The 19,334-nt window shown below is 26.1% G+C and overlaps 1 pseudogene; it reads left to right on the forward strand.

Annotated features, from left to right (window-relative positions):
- LOC119676178 overlaps positions 1–18,263 on the forward strand; it is a 38,422-nt pseudogene extending 20,159 nt beyond the window's left edge.
- Positions 18,264–19,334: the final 1,071 nt, after the last annotated feature.

Below are 19,334 nucleotides of genomic sequence, written 5' to 3' on the forward strand. Positions count from 1 at the left end.
GCCTTCACCATCCCAGGCATGTCCGTCTAATTTCGCATAACACAAGGTTAATCATGAACTAAGCAACTTCCACACATAAATTAGTTTCGCCCGTAATTGCTGCAACTTAAGAACGACCAGAAAGTATCTCAAGCAAAAAGTAGCAAAATGCACACGTGAGTTGTTAAATGCATTCAAAAAAATTGCACTAATGTTGCACATGCGCAACTGAATAATCGAAACCACAACAATAAAAAAATTCGTAATAAAAACGTCATTGAAAACAATAAAAAACTGCAAAAAATCCGACTACAACAACAAGCCAAGTCCAACCAATTTGCAACAACAACAATGACAACAATTGACGTTTAGTTTGTTGTAAAATTTTTTATAAGTTTTTTAATGTTCAAGATTTCATCACAGCTGCAATTTTTAAATTTAACACTGTCGGCGCTTTTTGTGCTTTTTTATAGTCCTTCATTGTTATTTGTAATTTGTTTGCATTGGAGAAAAATTGCATTATTAAAAAGAATATATATATACTATATACATTATATGAAGTATATATCACTATATAAAAAGATTACTACAAGAATGATTTCAAGGAAGTCTCTAATAAAAAGCATATAAAAGCTTATTACATATATATAAGAGGCTTGTCACCTGTTTTTTGCACAGTGACAACCCTTAGTATGACTAGGTACCAACTGAATTTAAGCGTGATTTGTAATATTATAACTGAAATATTTTTTTTTTGATTTAATGAGGACAGTTACTATTTGTACTTAATAGAAACTATTGTATTTATAATCGATAGATTTCGAACAGTAGTGAATCACAACAAATTTTTTTATTATTTTAATTAAATGAATTTTTGGCTGAACATACATCTATTTCGATAATTGCTAAATATTGATCATTAGTTGTCTTTTGGTATTAGTCCATATATTTAAAGTATATAATTTAGAGTTCATATATGATTTAGAGTTCTACATATCAGTAGAAGGTAAACCAGTTGAAGATAAACCGAAAAGGTGTAGATAAAATGCCAAAATATTGATCATTTTATTTCCAAAAATATAATAAAATAGAATCAAAATTACGTTAAACTGAGTAAAATAAAATTAAATACAATAAGACTAAATAAAATAATATAGAAATTACGGCAAGATATCGTATAACAAAAAATAAAATAAAATAAAATAAAAAGAAAATTAAAAAAAAATTAACTTAAAAGCAAATTTAATATAATAAAAGAAGCATAATCAAAATAACATAAAATAGTATACGAGTAAAATAAAATTTAAAAATACACGAAATAAAATAAAAATAAATAGAATGAAAAAAATAAAAGAAATAATATGAATTAAAAAATATAAGAAACCAAAATCAAAATAACATAAAATAGTAGAAAATAAAATTTAAGTATATATGAAATAAAATAAAAATAAACAAAATGAAAACTAAAAAAAAAGAAATAAACTAAAATTCAAAAATAACATAACATAAAAGAAAATAAAACGAAACGAAATGATGCAAAATAATGAAATAAATAAATATAAATAAAGATAACAAAATAAAGATAATTAAGAGAATAAATAGTAATAAAAAATAAATAAAAAGATAAATATAATAAAAGATTAAAAATATAATTAAAGCAAATAAAAAAATGTGAAATAAAAAAGGAAGTGCAAAACTAAATAAAAAGTTAAATAATAAATATAATAAAGAAAAATTATTACAAAAATACAATAAAAGAAAATAACATTTAATAAAATAAATGAATTTATATAAAATAAAATCAATTGTGTTATGTTAATTTATTTTAAATCGAATAAAAAATTCAAAATCAAATGTAATAACTATTATAAAAACCACAAAACAATATAATATGTAACAGAATTAATTAATTTGCAATGATATTAAATGAAGTAAAACAAAATGAAAGGAAAGGAAATAAAATAAAATTAAGTGAAATGAAACTATAAGAAGAGTCAAAAAAACATCAAAACCTATCTTCAATGTCGAAATTTGGTTATTTGAAACATAAATAATTAGTTCAATTATTGTTCTAACTAAACCTAAAATAAATAGTTTTAATTAAAGATATTTGACTTTAGTATTATTAAATTTAATTCTACTAATTAATGTAATTACAACTTAAAAATGATTGCCATTTAAAGAAAAATTGAGGACGGCAATTGAATTTAAGTACCAAGAAAACCTTCAAAAATTGCTGCTTTAGAATGGTGACTCAAGAGTCAATGTTAAATTTAATTAAATATTATTTTATTATAAATAAAGCTTAAATATCAAAACTATTAAGAAAACAATTTTGAAATAATTTTGAAATTTTCAAAATTAAAATTATCATTAAATTTTATGCTGCGATATTGCAACTTGCAACAAATATTTAACAAAAAATAAGCATTTTTTCAAATGTTGCTTCAAGCAACATTGCAGAACAAAGAAACATCAAAATGACAATTGAGTTGCGTTAAGAACTACCTTGAGCATTTTAACAACAACAACAGTAACAACAAAAAATCATTTAAAAATTTTAGAACTCCATTGGATATAATAAACAATCAAAGCAATCAGCCAGCGCAAGCAGACAATTGGCCGCAATTGGTTAGATGTTTAGATAGACAGATCGGATGCATCGACACCCAGTGTTGTGAATAACCATTACTGATTGTATATTTTTTTTTGTTTTTGATCCAGCTTCGTTTTCATAATTTTTTTGGTTTAAGTAGCCTGCAGGTTAAATGACAAAACGTAACCGAAATACCACTCAATGAGTGAAATCAGTTCAACACTAACTCCAAAGTTAAATCTGCTGACTGATTCATCATGTCACTAAGAACGACAACGGCAATGGCAACGTCAATGCAAGAGCATAACCACCACAACAACAGCAGCAGACAATTGCCAACAGCTAAGAACAATGAACTAAGTTCATTGCAGTTTCCAGAATTGTTGTTACTCATTCTTTACCTGTGTTGAAATTGTTATAGTGTACCCTACACACTTTCACTGACAGTTTATGCGTTTTGCATAATTGTAAAACTCCAGTCACATATACAGGATGTTTCATCTTAAAATACTATAATTTCGAGAGAAGATTTCTTGAACCAGATAGGTGAAGTGGTAAAAGTATCAAAACATCCACTTCTTGTAGAAACTTGAATCAAATTGAAGTTTCAGTAAGCACGAAGGATTGATCCGAGCTGACTAGATTGGTAATAGTGCTGCTATCTTAATGCAAAATTATTCAATCTTGAGGCTTTCGATTTTGCATATAACGCATAAGTTCACATTTCCTTCAGACACCAGATGGATCTCAGATATAGATATCTCGCAGGGCCTATAATGTAGAAACAGGAGCCATCACGGAAAGACAGAGGTTGACATTAACTCAGGCTTTAACAGACGTATGAGTCGTGTCCCCCAAATTCTCCTACGAGCTTAAAAAGTAGTTTCGATTTCACATTCATCATATATGGTAGAAATTTGTGGATAGAAGTTTTGTTGGAAGCATTGATAAATGTTAGCATCTGATCTATTTTAATGTTGGATATATTACTGCGTGAATTAATGAAATAGGTACTTATAAGCTTAAGATTGAACATAACCGGAATTCCAGCAAAGTATTTCTAGCCTGGCCTCTTATACAGCTCCTGCAACAAGACCTACTTCTAATATGCTCTATTTCTAGAGAGCTACGGAATTCTATTTGTATAATTTGATTCTATTGAAATTTTGTTGTGTAGAAAAATTCTACATGAATTTTGTAGTATTTGTATTCTATTCTATTCTATTCTATTCTATTCTATTCTATTCTATTCTATTCTATTCTATTCTATTCTATTCTATTCTATTCTATTCTATTCTATTCTATTCTTTCTATTCTATTCTATTCTATTCTATTCTATTCTATTCTATTCTTTCTATTCTATTCTATTCTATTCTATTCTATTCTATTCTATTCTATTCTATTCTATTCTATTCTATTCTATTCTATTCTATTCTATTCTATCTTTTCCGTCAATTAGTCACAAAAAGTGATTACATATCCATATTTGTCTATGATTGGCGGAAGTAGAGATTGATGTAGGAAGTTCTATCTAAAACTATCTAGTTTTTCATAATCATCACCATACTCTTACTCCACTATATTAGCATGCCCAGGAACCCATATTATATTGAAATATTATATGTTATATTGAAACTACTTTCTAATAAGATTATAAATCGAAAACATTTATACATTCGAAAACTATCTTTGACAATATGCAGACTGCTGAAATAGCTTTATAACAGCCTTTCAATGAGAATATAAACTACTTTTTCGTGGAATCTCATGATCGCAGCGAGAATATATGGTCTTAGGATGACGAAAATATTGAAGTAGACCTGCAAAGGTGATAGGAATGACAAATCCTTAGGTTTGCAAAGTTATATCGACTCCTATGTCTCTCTCTTCTTCTGTAACTCATCAGTGTGGATTAATTTTCGAAATTTAGTTTTTATTATTCAAAATTTATTATTATTTTTATTTAGTATTAATTATTGATTCAAAGAAAAACGTAGAGCACTTAAAAAAATTGTAGAATTTCACTTAAAATCTAAATTTACAGTAATATATCCCAAAATACATGACCCGTAAGTGATCTTAATACTTGGTGTAAACGTTCAAGTTCATTTTTTAACAAGATGCAGTTATAAAATCCCCGAATATCACCCGAATATTAGTTTATTAAATATTTTTAACTATATACTTCTGTATTTAAATAGTTTCGGATATATTGGTGGTCGCAAAAGAGGTTTCCTTATATTGTTTAACATACCGGTTTTCTTTAATCGATCTTAAGAATGAAATACTTATTAACTCGTATATATATACAGAATATCAGCAAACTTCAAGTCTATTTACTTTATTCTACAATACTTACACTTAATACTTAATAATTATATATATTGCACTTATAACAATAATATCAAAATCAATATAAGTAGTAATACTGACATAAAGAAAGGAAAGAATATCGAAAACAGTGGAACAAATGGTGAACCTATTAAAACTGTAACGAAGAGGAATAAATTTTTTTTTTGTGAAGAACTTAGTAAAAAGGTTATTAATTTCAAAAAAAATAATTACCGATCCTAGCAATCACACGTCACAAGCTGATAAGAAAAGTTAGCGAAAATTATCGTCTGTGTCTTTCAGTCATATCTTTGAAAAATGTTATTTAGAAGCATGTCCAGTTATAAAGCGTATAGATCTAAATTCAGATATATTAAGCCTACGAATCTTCTCACTTTTAATCTTAACTCGGATGAGCTGTTTCGACTTCCTTCGGTTTTTATAAGCCTTCTCCAATAGCTTATACTGTATTATTGTGTTACTTTTATTCAATATGTATGAGAAACTTTAAAACATATATATACATACATACATATTTATATAAAATATATAAAACAAATATCAAAATATAGTGTATTTCCTATTTGTTTTTATTTTAAAAAAATAATATTTCTTTATGCACAAATATTGTATTAAAATATATTTTATTAAAAATAATGATTTTATGGGCTTCGCTACGAGAATTGTTCCGTATTTTAAACATTCCAAAATCGTTCTCGACTTGCCATCTTTTTTGTATATTTTTTTTATTTTGTTTTTTATTTTATTTTATTTTTGTTATTTTGTTTTTTATTTTATTTTATTTTTTTTAATTTTTTTTTTACATCTCTTAACTTATCTTTTGGACTTTTGTGTTTCGGTTTGATAAATGCAAAGCTGTCATTTATGATTATTTGAAGCTGCTTAAAAGCATTCATCATTTTGTTACTTTCTTGGAAAAATGCTTTTGATTGCATGCCAGCAAAAGCGTTCAGATACACAGGTCAATATAAATTGCCTTTCAGATAATTCATTTCATAACAGTTATTTTCAGTTATTTTCGCTTCAATAATAACAAATATTTTATATAGAATATTTTTATAAATTGCAAATCATTGTTGCGCAAAAAAGTTTTTACTGAGTTCTTATTTTCTGTTTTAATTAAATATTCTCAAATTTTCAATTTTAATTAATTTTTATTCATTTCTTCTCTTTACAGGTTCTCTCAGCTTTAGATATCTTACAGCCGCCTCATTTGGATTTCTTCCAAGAAATGTATCCTTTTTCAAAAAATTAATTATTTAAAGAAATTGCAGAAGAAAACTGCAAAATTATTTTTAAATCGATTTCTTGTTTGTCGGTTGGAGATAAAATTTTATTATTTTTAATGCAATATTAACTCTGCCATATTAAGGTTTTCAGGAGGTAATATAATTTTACACTAATTGGTTTTTGACAAAATTTAAATATTTAAAAACAAATTTTTTTTTGAAATTTTTCGTCCCTTAAAGTCCTTGGATTTGAGTTTGTTTATTTTTAGAAGGACATCTTTTGCGGTGTGTGTAGCAAAAGAGTTTTAATGGTTTTAAAGTTTTTCGTCTGTTTTACTTTACGGTACTGCGCTTTCATGTAGGGTCTTTCTTTTTGAGATACTTCTAAGTAGTGTTTTTATGAATTGTACTTTTTTCCCTTGATTTATTTTTTATATTTTTTATTGCGATTCATAATAATCATTCATTTAAGTTGTTTTTTAAATTGATTTGAACAGAATTTAGTTTTAAATTGATTTTGTAGAATTATTTGTGAATTTTATTTAATAGATACTTTTTAAGACACTAAATTACCTTAATAAAATACCATAATTATGCATATATATAAATCATAAATACACATAATTTACTTTAAACCAGTTTTTAAAGTTTAAAACAAAAAATATTGAGGTACTAGGAAAGGTTCGCTAATATAGGTATAGATACTCAATGTTGCTCTTTTAAGCGAGCGTAGAAATATTTTAATTTTATTTTTGAATATAGTAATTTATTAATGTCTCACAGAATAGTAATACTGAATAAGGACGATATACATAGTATATAATATAACAGAAATTAATGTTGACTAGATCGAAGAATTATAACCACAGTAGGTTTTTTGTGCACTAATTGACCGTATACCCTGAATATACTTTACACAAAACACAATATATAATACATTATACAATGAGAATTTAGACTCTCAGTAGAGCAAAGCACTATGACTACATAGGTTTTTTGCGCACCTACTGACCTTAACCAAATAGACGACATTCAGTCCTTCGAATGAATGTTAAACTGTACTAAATAAGGAGTTTATTAAGATAACACATGATCATAAGCTAAATCTTAGCAACAATGATGAATGCAGAAACTCTGAAACATTTCTTCTCTCAAAAACTCCAATAAAATTCTTTGGAGTTACAAGTTTTGAGAGCATTAACCTTATCACTTGTAATCGAGTAAACTATCTTATAAAATACGCCAATGGAGTATACATGTTAAGTCATGTATACTATTATGAATATACTAAGTATACTAATACGTGCTAATAAAGTAATCTAACTACTTAATAGAAGACTAGGGTGCTTTCGTGTCTTTTAGTATTTTCCTTCTGTAGCAAATTAATGTTAGGCAGTCATAAAGAATGTGACTAAATGTCTTACATCCTTTCACGCGAACAGGAACCTATCGCCTGAGATAGACTCACCTATAAATTTGATAGAACACCATGATAGACAATCATAAAGAATGTGACTAAATGTGTTATATCCCTTCATGCGAACAGGAACTTATCGCCTGAGATAGACTCACCTATAAATTTAATAGAACACTAGGATATGATCTCACTAACTATCTATTTTTTTACAAATATTCTTTATCTATGCTGGATAGTCACAAAAAATGCGTTTGATTCCACTTTGCTTTTAGATGAAAAGGATACTGTCACCTGAAACATACTCATTTTGTTGATATGATAATATAAGTTTATTGCCCTCTCAAATAATTTGCTAAAAATCTCAGTTCCGTTCCGTTGAGGAGGAATGCCTGTTTATAAAATAACGCCTTCTATCGCGGTGGTTATCCGCGAGTATCCAAATACATTTCTAGTTGGGAGTTTTGGAGAGTACTATATAAGCGCTTAACTATGTCAATGTCATCGTGTAGTGAAGAGCTGTATGCCTCTTCGTTTCATCTAATTCGGAGATCATTAATAACGCGTAAAGGATTATAGATTAAAAGTAATTATCATTAAAATATCATTGTGGTGTGTTTTGGAAACTTGATCCTATTTTATTTATTATTTAATTATGAGTATCTTATATATTCTAGTTTTACCATTATAGTTTTATTTCATAAGGCATTAATAAGGTTTGAAAATATTTCCTAATTAAAAACTTTAGAAAATTGTTACAAATTTTATAGGAAAAAATGCTTAAAATTTCTACGGTCTACAAAAAACTTTTATTTGCCAATTACTAAAGTAGAAAAGTTTGTCGTGGCATATTTCTAGGAGCTAAAGCTTATTTGGTTGTGTTACTCAAGTAAAATTTGTTAGAAAAAATTACAGCTAAAATTTCAAAATTTCATTAGATGAAATAGAATTAAAAATACTTTTTATGCTAAATAATGAAAATCGCTTTTAGGTATTTTAGATTTAAGCTACACAATGAGTACGAGGAAAACATACAAAAAATAAGTTTTTCCAAACAAAACAATCGTCTTTAATTGAAAAACTTTTCAAAATTCAATGCACAAGTAAAATTCTCTTCCGCCCTTTTGACTTCATTAAAATTGATTTCATTTTGTTTGTGTGGCAACTTATGCCACGTGAACTCAACTGATTGACGAGGAAAAACCTAGATGAAGAAAAACTTACTCACTCTCTCACCTAAGTAAAATTTTTACTTAAATGAGTAAAATGAGTAAGAAATTAAACAGGAAAAATAATCAAAAATTTTATTACAAATTAAGATACATTTTTGCAAGAATCTCACTTATTATAAATTTATATCTTTTACATTGATTACTTGCAAAGTTGAACTTTTCACATTGAATTTATAATTATACATATTGTAGAGATATTAAATTTCAAAAATTTAATAGAACTATAGAAAAGAGTTTTTATTTTAAAATTATTTATTTCGATACAATAAATTAATTTAAGGTGTATACGCGACTACACTTTAAAATTCATGTTTTAAATATCTCTTTAAAGTTCTTCCTGAATGACTTAGTTGATTCAAATATAATTCTCACAACTCTCTTGGGGTATAAAATTATAGAAATGAATCTGTCAGTTTTCTATTGAAGGCAACAAGATTTTATTCAGTCGGTCAAAAAAAATTATTCAAAATAATTCTTATTCAAGTCCAATGAAGTTAACATGTTTCGTTACTCCTTTACTATTTTTCTGTTAAAACTCTTATTTCTATTATTGAATTCCAAGACATCATCTTAAAGAAACTGAGTACTTAAATAATATTAGAACGGGAGTTTTCATAATACTCTTCAGAAATTATTTTTTTAAAGAAGTTAATACATGTCTCTGAAAAAAGTAGCATCTAACAGTGCAATACCAGTATTATATACTAGGTGCACCACAAAAGTAGAAGAAAATTCGCTCAATTATTGCCTGGTCATATTCATTATCACTATTTAACACATATTTTGTTTTAATAAATTTAGAAAATTTCAGAAAATTTCAGAAAGGATGATCAAGAAAGTTAAATTCATTTATGAAAGTCTTTTACAATAAACGAAATTCAATTTTTTAAAAAACGCCGGTAACTTTTTCGCCAACTCAAAATATTAACATAACATTCAAATAAAGAACTAAGGGGTTGTAGCTCATAATAGGTAATACCATTTAAATTCTATATAATAAACGTCATTACTTTCTTTGTTATAAATATCGATTTAGTCACCATTTATAAAATTTTGTACATACTTGATCTATAACATTTTGATACAATATTATCTTACATCATTTATTTTTCATTATCTTTTACTGTTTTATTCAAGAACGGCACTATTTAGATTTATTCAAAAGCGATTTACAGATGGAAAATTTAGTCTACCTTATCCCATTTCATCAGGCAATCAAACAGACATGTATAAACTATATATATAACATATATGTGTTTAAGGACATAACCATAATTTTGTTACTTAAAATTATTTTAAATTACTTTAAATTCTTTTTAATTTTTCTTTCTTAAATTTTTTTTAATTATATTTTTTATTTAATTAAATTTTTACCATTACTAACATATGTAGGGTAATAAAATTTTATCTCCAACATATCTTAAATAAATTTTATTATTATTATAATATAAACTGATTATATACAACAATGTATTTTCCTTAACTCTGCTAACTTGCTATGTAAAATGTAGATATGTGATAACTGAACTACTCCAGTCCGATCTCCACAAAATTATTGTTTCTCCCCAACATCTGTCCGCCGATCACATCAAAGTGTTCCTCTACCAAATATTACGTGGGCTCAAGTATTTGCATTCAGCTCGTATTTTACATCGCGATATAAAGCCTGGTAACCTCTTGGTAAATTCTAATTGCGTTTTGAAAATATGCGATTTTGGTTTGGCTCGCGTTGAAGAGCCCGATCAAACAAAACACATGACCCAAGAGGTCGTCACACAATATTATCGTGCACCAGAAATATTAATGGGTGCACGTCATTATTCATCGGCTGTGGATGTTTGGTCGGTTGGCTGTATCTTCGGCGAACTGCTCGGACGTCGTATACTATTTCAAGCACAAAATCCAGTACAACAACTGGAGCTCATAACAGAATTATTGGGCACTCCAACAATGGAAGATATGCGTCACGCCTGTGAAGGCGCACGTACTCACATGCTACGTCGTGCACCCAAATTGCCCTCATTTTCAGTATTGTATACGCTTAGTTCACATGCGACGCACGAAGCAGTACATTTGTTATGTCAAATGCTTGTATTTGATCCGGTGAGTTAAATATTTATCATTGCATAGTGTAAGTTAATAAATATCTTAATTAAATTTGATGTTTTAGGACAAACGCATATCTGTAACAGATGCTTTAGCTCATCCATACTTGGATGAAGGACGTTTACGCTATCATTCTTGCATGTGCAAGTGCTGTTTCACTACCTCGGCTGCCATGCGTCAGTATACTGGCGATTTTGAGCCATCTGCTGGTCAACCGTTCGATGATTTATGGGAACGTAAATTAACTTCAGTGCAGCAAGTTAAGGGTAAGAAAAACTTTGGTTTTTTTTTGTTGCTTAAACGGATGTGTACTACATTTTGTAACGTATACGCCGTGTTGTGCCACAGAAAGTTGATTGAACATTTTTATTTAATAAAATTGTTATGAAATAATAATATGAAATTATTTAAATATTGCAGAGGAGATGCACAAATTCATTGCGGAACAATTGCAAACCGGACGTGTTCCACTTTGTATAAATCCGCAAAGTGCGGCATTTAAGAGCTTTGCTAGGTAAGCCACAATTTTTTGTCCTACTTTTTCACATGTTTCCAATGCTTTCTCTAGTTTTCCTTTTTGCTACTTTTAAGTTTATTTTTTATTAACGTTGCTTGAATTTCTTTAAATAAATTTAAATTATTAAAAATTAAATTTGAAAATCAAAGTAAAAATTTATTTTAACACAATTCGTCATTTGGCCATTTCTTTTCCTTGTTAGCCCAAAGCAGTTTACTTGCAAATATTAAAAAAAATTAATTATTCTTTGTTTCTTTAAAAAATTTTTTTCTTTACTTAATAATTTAAAATTATTAAATGAAAAACTCTTTTTATAAATTTAATTACTTTCACAATAAAGCCAATGAGAATGAGATAATCTACTACTACGACCACTGCTGCTGTTCCTGTTGCTGCTGTTCGGTGCAAACGATTAATTGCATTTATAATTTATAGTAATTAATTAATTTAATTAAATTTATATAATAAACAAATAGGAATATAAAAACTTAACTCAGAAAAATATATTATAAATATAATCTTCATGATCAACTGCCTTTGCATATGCAATGATCGTTATAAGTTATACACCAGCAATGTAATTTATTAATGTTAAAGAAGTACTGAAATGAAGCATAGTTTAGACACATTACAGCACTACCGCAAGTGATACGTATCGACTACGATTGTTTGATAATGAGGCAACTACAATTGCAACCGCACTACAACTTTCGAACAACAATTTGAAGCACAACTGCCATTTTTACTGTCTTCAATGTCACTTTCGATTTAGGTCTGTTAACATATTTAATTATTAAATTATTTTATTTACAAAAATATATTTTTTTAATACATGTAAATTATTATTATTATACTTTTTTCTAACGTTATGCTTAAGTTTGTAACTAAAATAGGAGAAATTCTAATCAAAAGGGGAGTTCTTATGTTATATTTTTTTTAAACCTTGAGTTGTATATAAAAGTATATAAAGTATATAATCCAACTATGTAAATAAAACTAAATTAATAACATAAGCTTATTTGGGTTATAAGGATTGTTTTAGGAACTATGTGAAGATTAAGTGCTGTAAGAATTATAAAAAAATATTTTGTACAAAAGCCAAGATTGGCTACGAGAGTTGATTAACCGGAGAAAACTCCTATACTTAATTTATTATCGTTTAAGTCTATAGATATATGGTGTTAGATGTTAATATATATAAACATTATCATTTTCCCTTGTATATAATGGAGCCATTACTATAAATTTTTAAATTTAGTAATAAAAAAATATAAATTGTATTAGACAGCTCTGATCTATAAGAAATCATTATTGTAACCCTAGTCCTTTCACTGTCTTTCGACAAGTAAAATACCAATGGTAGTGGTGAGTAGCACTTGGTCGTATTGGTCGTAGACGAATAGTGTCTCTAATCAATGCTATTTGAGTTCTGTTACTCTATTGTTGCAGTAACCCACTAAAATCTAAAAACGAGTACATACAAAGAAAACAAGAATTGCAGAAATATAAGAAAATTGCAAGAGGAAATTGATTATGATAAGTAAATCATTTGGAGCGTTCTAAATTAAATTTGCAGATCATAATTAAATATAACTAATTAACAGTTTTGTTTCAAATAATATATTGTTTCCTTCACTATCATATACTAATGTATATATGGAGTGTCATAGTTTTCTTTTGATCAGGTCTTAAAAGTATTAAAGACTACTAAAAAATTATTTATATATCTAAAAACTTTCACTCAAGTATATTTCCATAGAAAAACTAACTTATTTTTTTAATCTAATTTACATATTGAGTCATAATCAACGCCTAAAAGCGTGACATGAAAGGAAAGTACCTAAAAAAATATTCTCACAGTAAAGTGTCTGGTTTTGCTGCATAAGATCATTTGAAACATAAGTATACCATGCCTTCCCCATCGGTTCATAATATATAGTGTTGGCTATTTGGGTATTTGTTTTATCATGAAGCGCGACGGACAAGAAGTTAATTTCCTCATATAGAAAGAAAAACCCCGAAAAGGTTTTCCCAGTTGAAATATTTAATTTTTGCTATATAAAACTAAAGTTCACTATATATATTTTTCATTATTAAATATTTCACTATATACACATCTCTAAAATCAATTAATATGTGGCTGCTTTTGACTGAGATAGCAATGTATCTTAACATAAAATCTAGTTTTGGGTCTTTCCAAAAAGCATCTAGCTATTTTATTCTACGATAACTCAAATGCCACCATTCATTTCCATTCTAAGACAATAACATGATGACCCAAGTCTGTTTTCTGCTTCAAATGCCCTTTAGAAATGGTCAAACTCCACGGCAAGCCACAACAGCATTAATTAGTGGATATAGTAGAATTGAATATGTTATCCAATTTATTATAATACACGTCAGAAAGCAATGCTTTTTGGAATTATTACCAGCAATTCTTATATTAGTTACTTAAAACAAGAATCTTAGATGTTCTTAAAGCAAAGCTATGACACTATTAAAGACTTCAATTTCTTTTCAGTTTATTAAATTACTTGATTAGATATAATGATTTTTTTCAGATAAATGAATAGATCATATCCACACGTAACTATTTACATAAAAGCTAGTAATGATAATAATTATTAATAAATGTCTTAAAATATTTGACTAAATATAACTTATACATAGTTTAGAAAATATACCGGACTTTTTTGCATATACAGTGTTCGCTCGAATGCGTGAATATTGGTTCAAATGAACACTATATTATGTGAACACTTTTTTCTTAATATTTACTTCTTTAAAAAGAAAATAAAGTTGTAAAATGTTCTTAAAAGTAAATAGATTTGGTACTTAATTAGTTCAAATTTTCGAGTGAGCACTGTTCATATATACGGCAAATCCTAAAAATAGTTTGATGATGTTATAAATGTTTTAAACTGTCTTTTCTAATAATATCAGTGTAATTATGAGAAGCATTTGTTTTATTCTTAGCAATCAAAACTGTAAGATTAATTAATTCTTTTAGAGAAATTAAATATAATGTCTTTTATTTTCATATTCTTTTTTAATAACTAAAAGTTAACTGTTATTTGCGAAGTTAAAAAGTTAATATTGTTAAACTTATATAAAAGAAAAAAATATTTTTTGTATAAATGTATGAAAATCTAAAAATATATTTATTCTATTTTATTATTTTTTTTTTATAAATTAATTCAAATAATCTTCATAATATTATATATAGCTTTTGTTTTTTTATTAAACGCCAAACCATTAAACATGCTACCTACCACCACCCTTACAAATTTCCATCTATGTTAGTTTAACTTTATATATTATCATAAAATATTTTTTTTTAATTAATAAATATGTATGTACTAAAAATTACCATGCCCATCATAATACAATAATATCATTTTATCAATATAAGAACAAAATTTTTCCAAATTTCCAAATAAAAAATATTTAATGTATAAACACAAAAATTAGTAATAAAATTAATTTACGTGATAAATACCAAAAACTTTCCCTACAAATAGCAGCAGTGATTTTTAGTAGATATTATCTCTTTTATTATAGAATTATTATATAAGTATATCAGAAAATAACTATAATGTACTAATTTTGTTATATTTGTAAATCTTGTTATTTTGCTATAGCGTTTTAAATTTTATTATTTTGAATTTTTTATTTGGAAATATTTTTTTTTTTGGTAATATTTGCTTGATTTTTCCTATATATACAATAATACATATAAAAGTCCTATATATTATTATGTGTTATTGAATTTATTGTGGTTTTTGTTTTTGTAATTTATGTATTTACAATAAACATTTTATTTAGTTAATTTGGTAGTCTCTAAACTCTAAACTAAACTTTTAACTTTTCTTCTTTTTTTTTTTGGCTAACAAGCATGTTATTATTAATATATGAATATATATGTATGTAATAAATAAAATTTTTGTAAAGTCTCCCTTCTCCCATTACCTGATATAAGAAACGTATTGAAATTGACCCATTTTAACACATATGAAACCTTAATAATTCAACTAATATTGAATCCATGTGTAATCCAATTATACATAGAGTTAATGTAGTACCATAATATCTCATTCGGTAGATAGTTTTATCGGATAACTACACACCGAAAATATATTATGGCACTATTATAGTTTAATGTATTCAACTTAAAAACTACCATTTTCAAGTGATATCTTTTAAAGAAGCAAATTACAGTACTACACCGAGCTCTGTTATATATAATGATAAATTTTTAACTCCATTTATTTATTTTAATTTTTATCTCTTTTAACTGATTCTTTCTAACCAATTAAATTACTGTATTGGTTCCCTCTAATTCAGTAAATAAAATAAGGTCCAAAATTGTATATATAACAATAAACATGTGTTAGACTTCAAACCATATACAATCTTTGTTTCCAATCAAAAGAGGTATGTCATGGCAGCCTTTTCTGAGTCCATTTGGTACTTCCTGAAACTGTGCTCTTTCATCGACAAGTAGAATGTCCTATATTCAGTAGATCAGAACATGAATGTGGTATTCAATTCTTCTTTCTTTTTAGTGTCCGTATGCACTTACAGTGACCTAAACTTACACTTTAGAACTGAACTAATATTTATAGATCATAGTATAATATCTATAGGTTATAAATATATAATTGGCTCTTTTAATATTTTATAAGGTCAACTAAAATAACATCTTTAAATTGTATTTGTGACTTTTTTTACCCTATTTCACTGCATTCTTACAATCGCTATGCTAACTATTATATGTAATTTAAATTACATAGAAATAAATTAAAAATTAATAAATATAATTCCCGTACTTGCTTTTCTAACTAATATATCTTTTTTGACTTCTATTCATTATATTTCTGGCCATAACATCTATTTTCTATGTTAATAGATTAATTTAATAACACCCTTAGTTAGTTCAGTAGTAAAGTACTGAACTATATACCAGTCATATTGATGTTGTTAGAACCACACTCGGATAGCTTTAGTACTTGAGAAGTCTTTTCGACTGTCCTTCCTTTTGAATGGTGGTGAGAGTTTATACAGTTTGTTGACCAACACGAGAAATTTTATTTAAGTGTGACACCGGGACGTAGACTTATCTCTTTTGTGTAAAAACATTTTTTATTTGTTATAATTTTTATTAAAATTTTTAAGAAATATTTGTTTTTATTATTTTTAATAAAAAAAATATTCTAAATATTGATAAGTGGAAAATTAAAAATTTTTATTTTAGAGTAGTTGTGAGTTCACTTTTTAAATGTTTCTGTTTTTTTGAAAAGGCTTATTTAATATAATAGAATATTTTAAATTAGTTTTCATTTTTTTATATCCTTCTTTATATAAATATCGCCGACGTTTCGAAATTTGTTTGACTTATTATAATAAGTTTCAGGGCGGAGTATTATTACAATTCCGCTCTGAGGAAGACTTCAAATAAACTTCTAAATGTCAGCGATATTTATATAGAGAACTATATAAAAATTAAAATAACAAACAATTCCATTTTAGTTTATAATATTTTTTAATCTATAATATTTTTGGGCGATAATTTATAATTTTTAATATTTTTAATATTAAATATTCTTTTAGTCTTTCTGAATTATTAATTACTCCGAGATCAAAATACAAATATAAAATGTATGGCCAAAAGCATATAAAGTATTTATTTTTTTCTATAAATTTATTAAAATATAAAAATTAGTTATACAATCTTTTAACGTTACTTGTAATTTATGTAAATAATTTTGGTTTATTATAAAAAAAACTATTTAACTAATAATATATTACTACTAAATTTTAATTAATTTATATTTTCTGCTATTAAATTTTTAATAAAAATTTTAATAAATTTTGTAGTTCGACTGTGGCGCATCCTTCCGAGTTACCGCCATCACCACACCAATGGGAATGACGGCAAAATGAGGCCATAGCAGCCTAAACCTAAACAAACCATTTTTAATTTAATCAGCGATACAAAATAAATACAAAATAAATAAATAATTTATTTAAATATAAATATAACGAAAAAACAAAAAACAATTTTACAACAAAAAAATACAAAACATTTTTGTTGTCATCACTCATATTCACTAAACTCCAATGAAGAGTACAGCAAGCAGATACAATGCCAAAAATTGTATCCACAAAACTGCATTAACTAACGTTAAGGAACAGAAAAATTTTTTAGCAACGATTATTTTAAGTGTATTCAAACTCGGACTTCAGCAACATTTTAGGTTAAGATTGAAACTCAGATTAATGGATGAGATACTATGGACAACTCTAAGCCAGTACGATACGAGCACGAAAACAAAAGCTATTTACTAAGATTTGTAAACTAAAAATGAGATAAAAATGAGATAGTAAGATAAAGGAATACAAACTAAATATATATAAAAAGATGTAATCATTCCACCACCGAATTATTGAATATAAGAAAAGTAAATTAATTAAAGGAAGACATAAAGGAAATGCGGGCCGAAACTCAAACGCTAGTCTACGTAAACGACAAAAAGGATTCTTATGGATAACAGACCGATGACAGAAAACAGAAGATATTCAAAGTTAATTTGTTAACCAAAGGATAAGAATTATTATCCTTTTCTAAATACGCTTCGGGCGTATATTTATTGACATTAAAAGTTGAAAAATTCTCAAAATATTTTCCAAGCTCAAAGTAGCAATCGAACATGTAACATTAAGATATATTTGAGAAAAAAAATCACTGCAAAATATTAAAAAGCAGAATTCATTTAACTATTAATTAATATGATAAATAAAAATGTAACAAACATTTAATTGCGTTTAATATATGTCTTATATGAAACAAGTTTAAAAACAACAAAAAAAAACAAAAAATCTTAAAAGTATTTACGCAAAAATATAATTATTAATCTAATATTTAATTAATCAATTAATTAACTAATTACTAATTTGTTTGCCAAATTTACCTCAGAACTTTTTAAATTTTTATTCAACACAACAATAATAAAAACATAAACTTCATATTATGTAAAAATATATATAATAAAAAATTAAATAGTTAACTATAAATATATGCTAAGTTTAAATATAATAATGATATATTAAAAACAAAAATATCATAAAGCAGTAAAGCTAGTTTTTGGTAGTAATTGGAAATGAAAATTAAAATATTTTGCAATACTTAATATTTAATTAAAAAGCAAAATTAATATACTATAATTTGCAAAATATATATTTGCATATTGAATTTTTTATAGTAGCAATTGTTCAAAAATGTAACTAAAACAAAATTTGTATTCATAATAGTAAAAAAAAAATAATAGGATATGACCATATAAGTGATTTTCAGAGTAAAGGAATTCTATCAAAATGATTATCGATATGGCTATCGAGAGAGTATTGACATGTTGCTTAAAATCATAAAATTTCATAAAAAAAAAATATTAAAAGATGTATCGAAATAGATGCCGATAAAATTATTGAGATGGTATCGACATGATGTTAAAATTCTAAACAAAAAATATATTGTATCGAATTGATTATTGAAAAACTATCGATATGGTATCGAAATGATGTTTAACATATCAAACAAATAAGATATTGTATCGAAATTATTGTCGATAAAGCTATCGATATTGTATCGACATGATATTTAAAATTTAAAACGAATGATATTGTATAGAAATGGTTATCGATAAACCTGGTTATAGCAACCATAATGATCACAATTTAAAACGAAAGAGGCATAAAAACTAATTTATTCTTTTGTTTATTAGGATTCATAAAAATAATTAATTATTTTTCGCCATTATTCAGGTTTAAAGTCTAAATGCATTTTTTTGTGAAAAAATAATATTAGTATCTGTTTTAATATCGATTTCTTAAAAATATACTTGTTTATATA

The sequence above is a fragment of the Teleopsis dalmanni genome, chromosome 1 (genome assembly GCF_002237135.1).
Source record: "Teleopsis dalmanni isolate 2A chromosome 1, ASM223713v2, whole genome shotgun sequence".
Classification (NCBI taxonomy): Eukaryota; Metazoa; Arthropoda; class Insecta; order Diptera; family Diopsidae; genus Teleopsis; species Teleopsis dalmanni.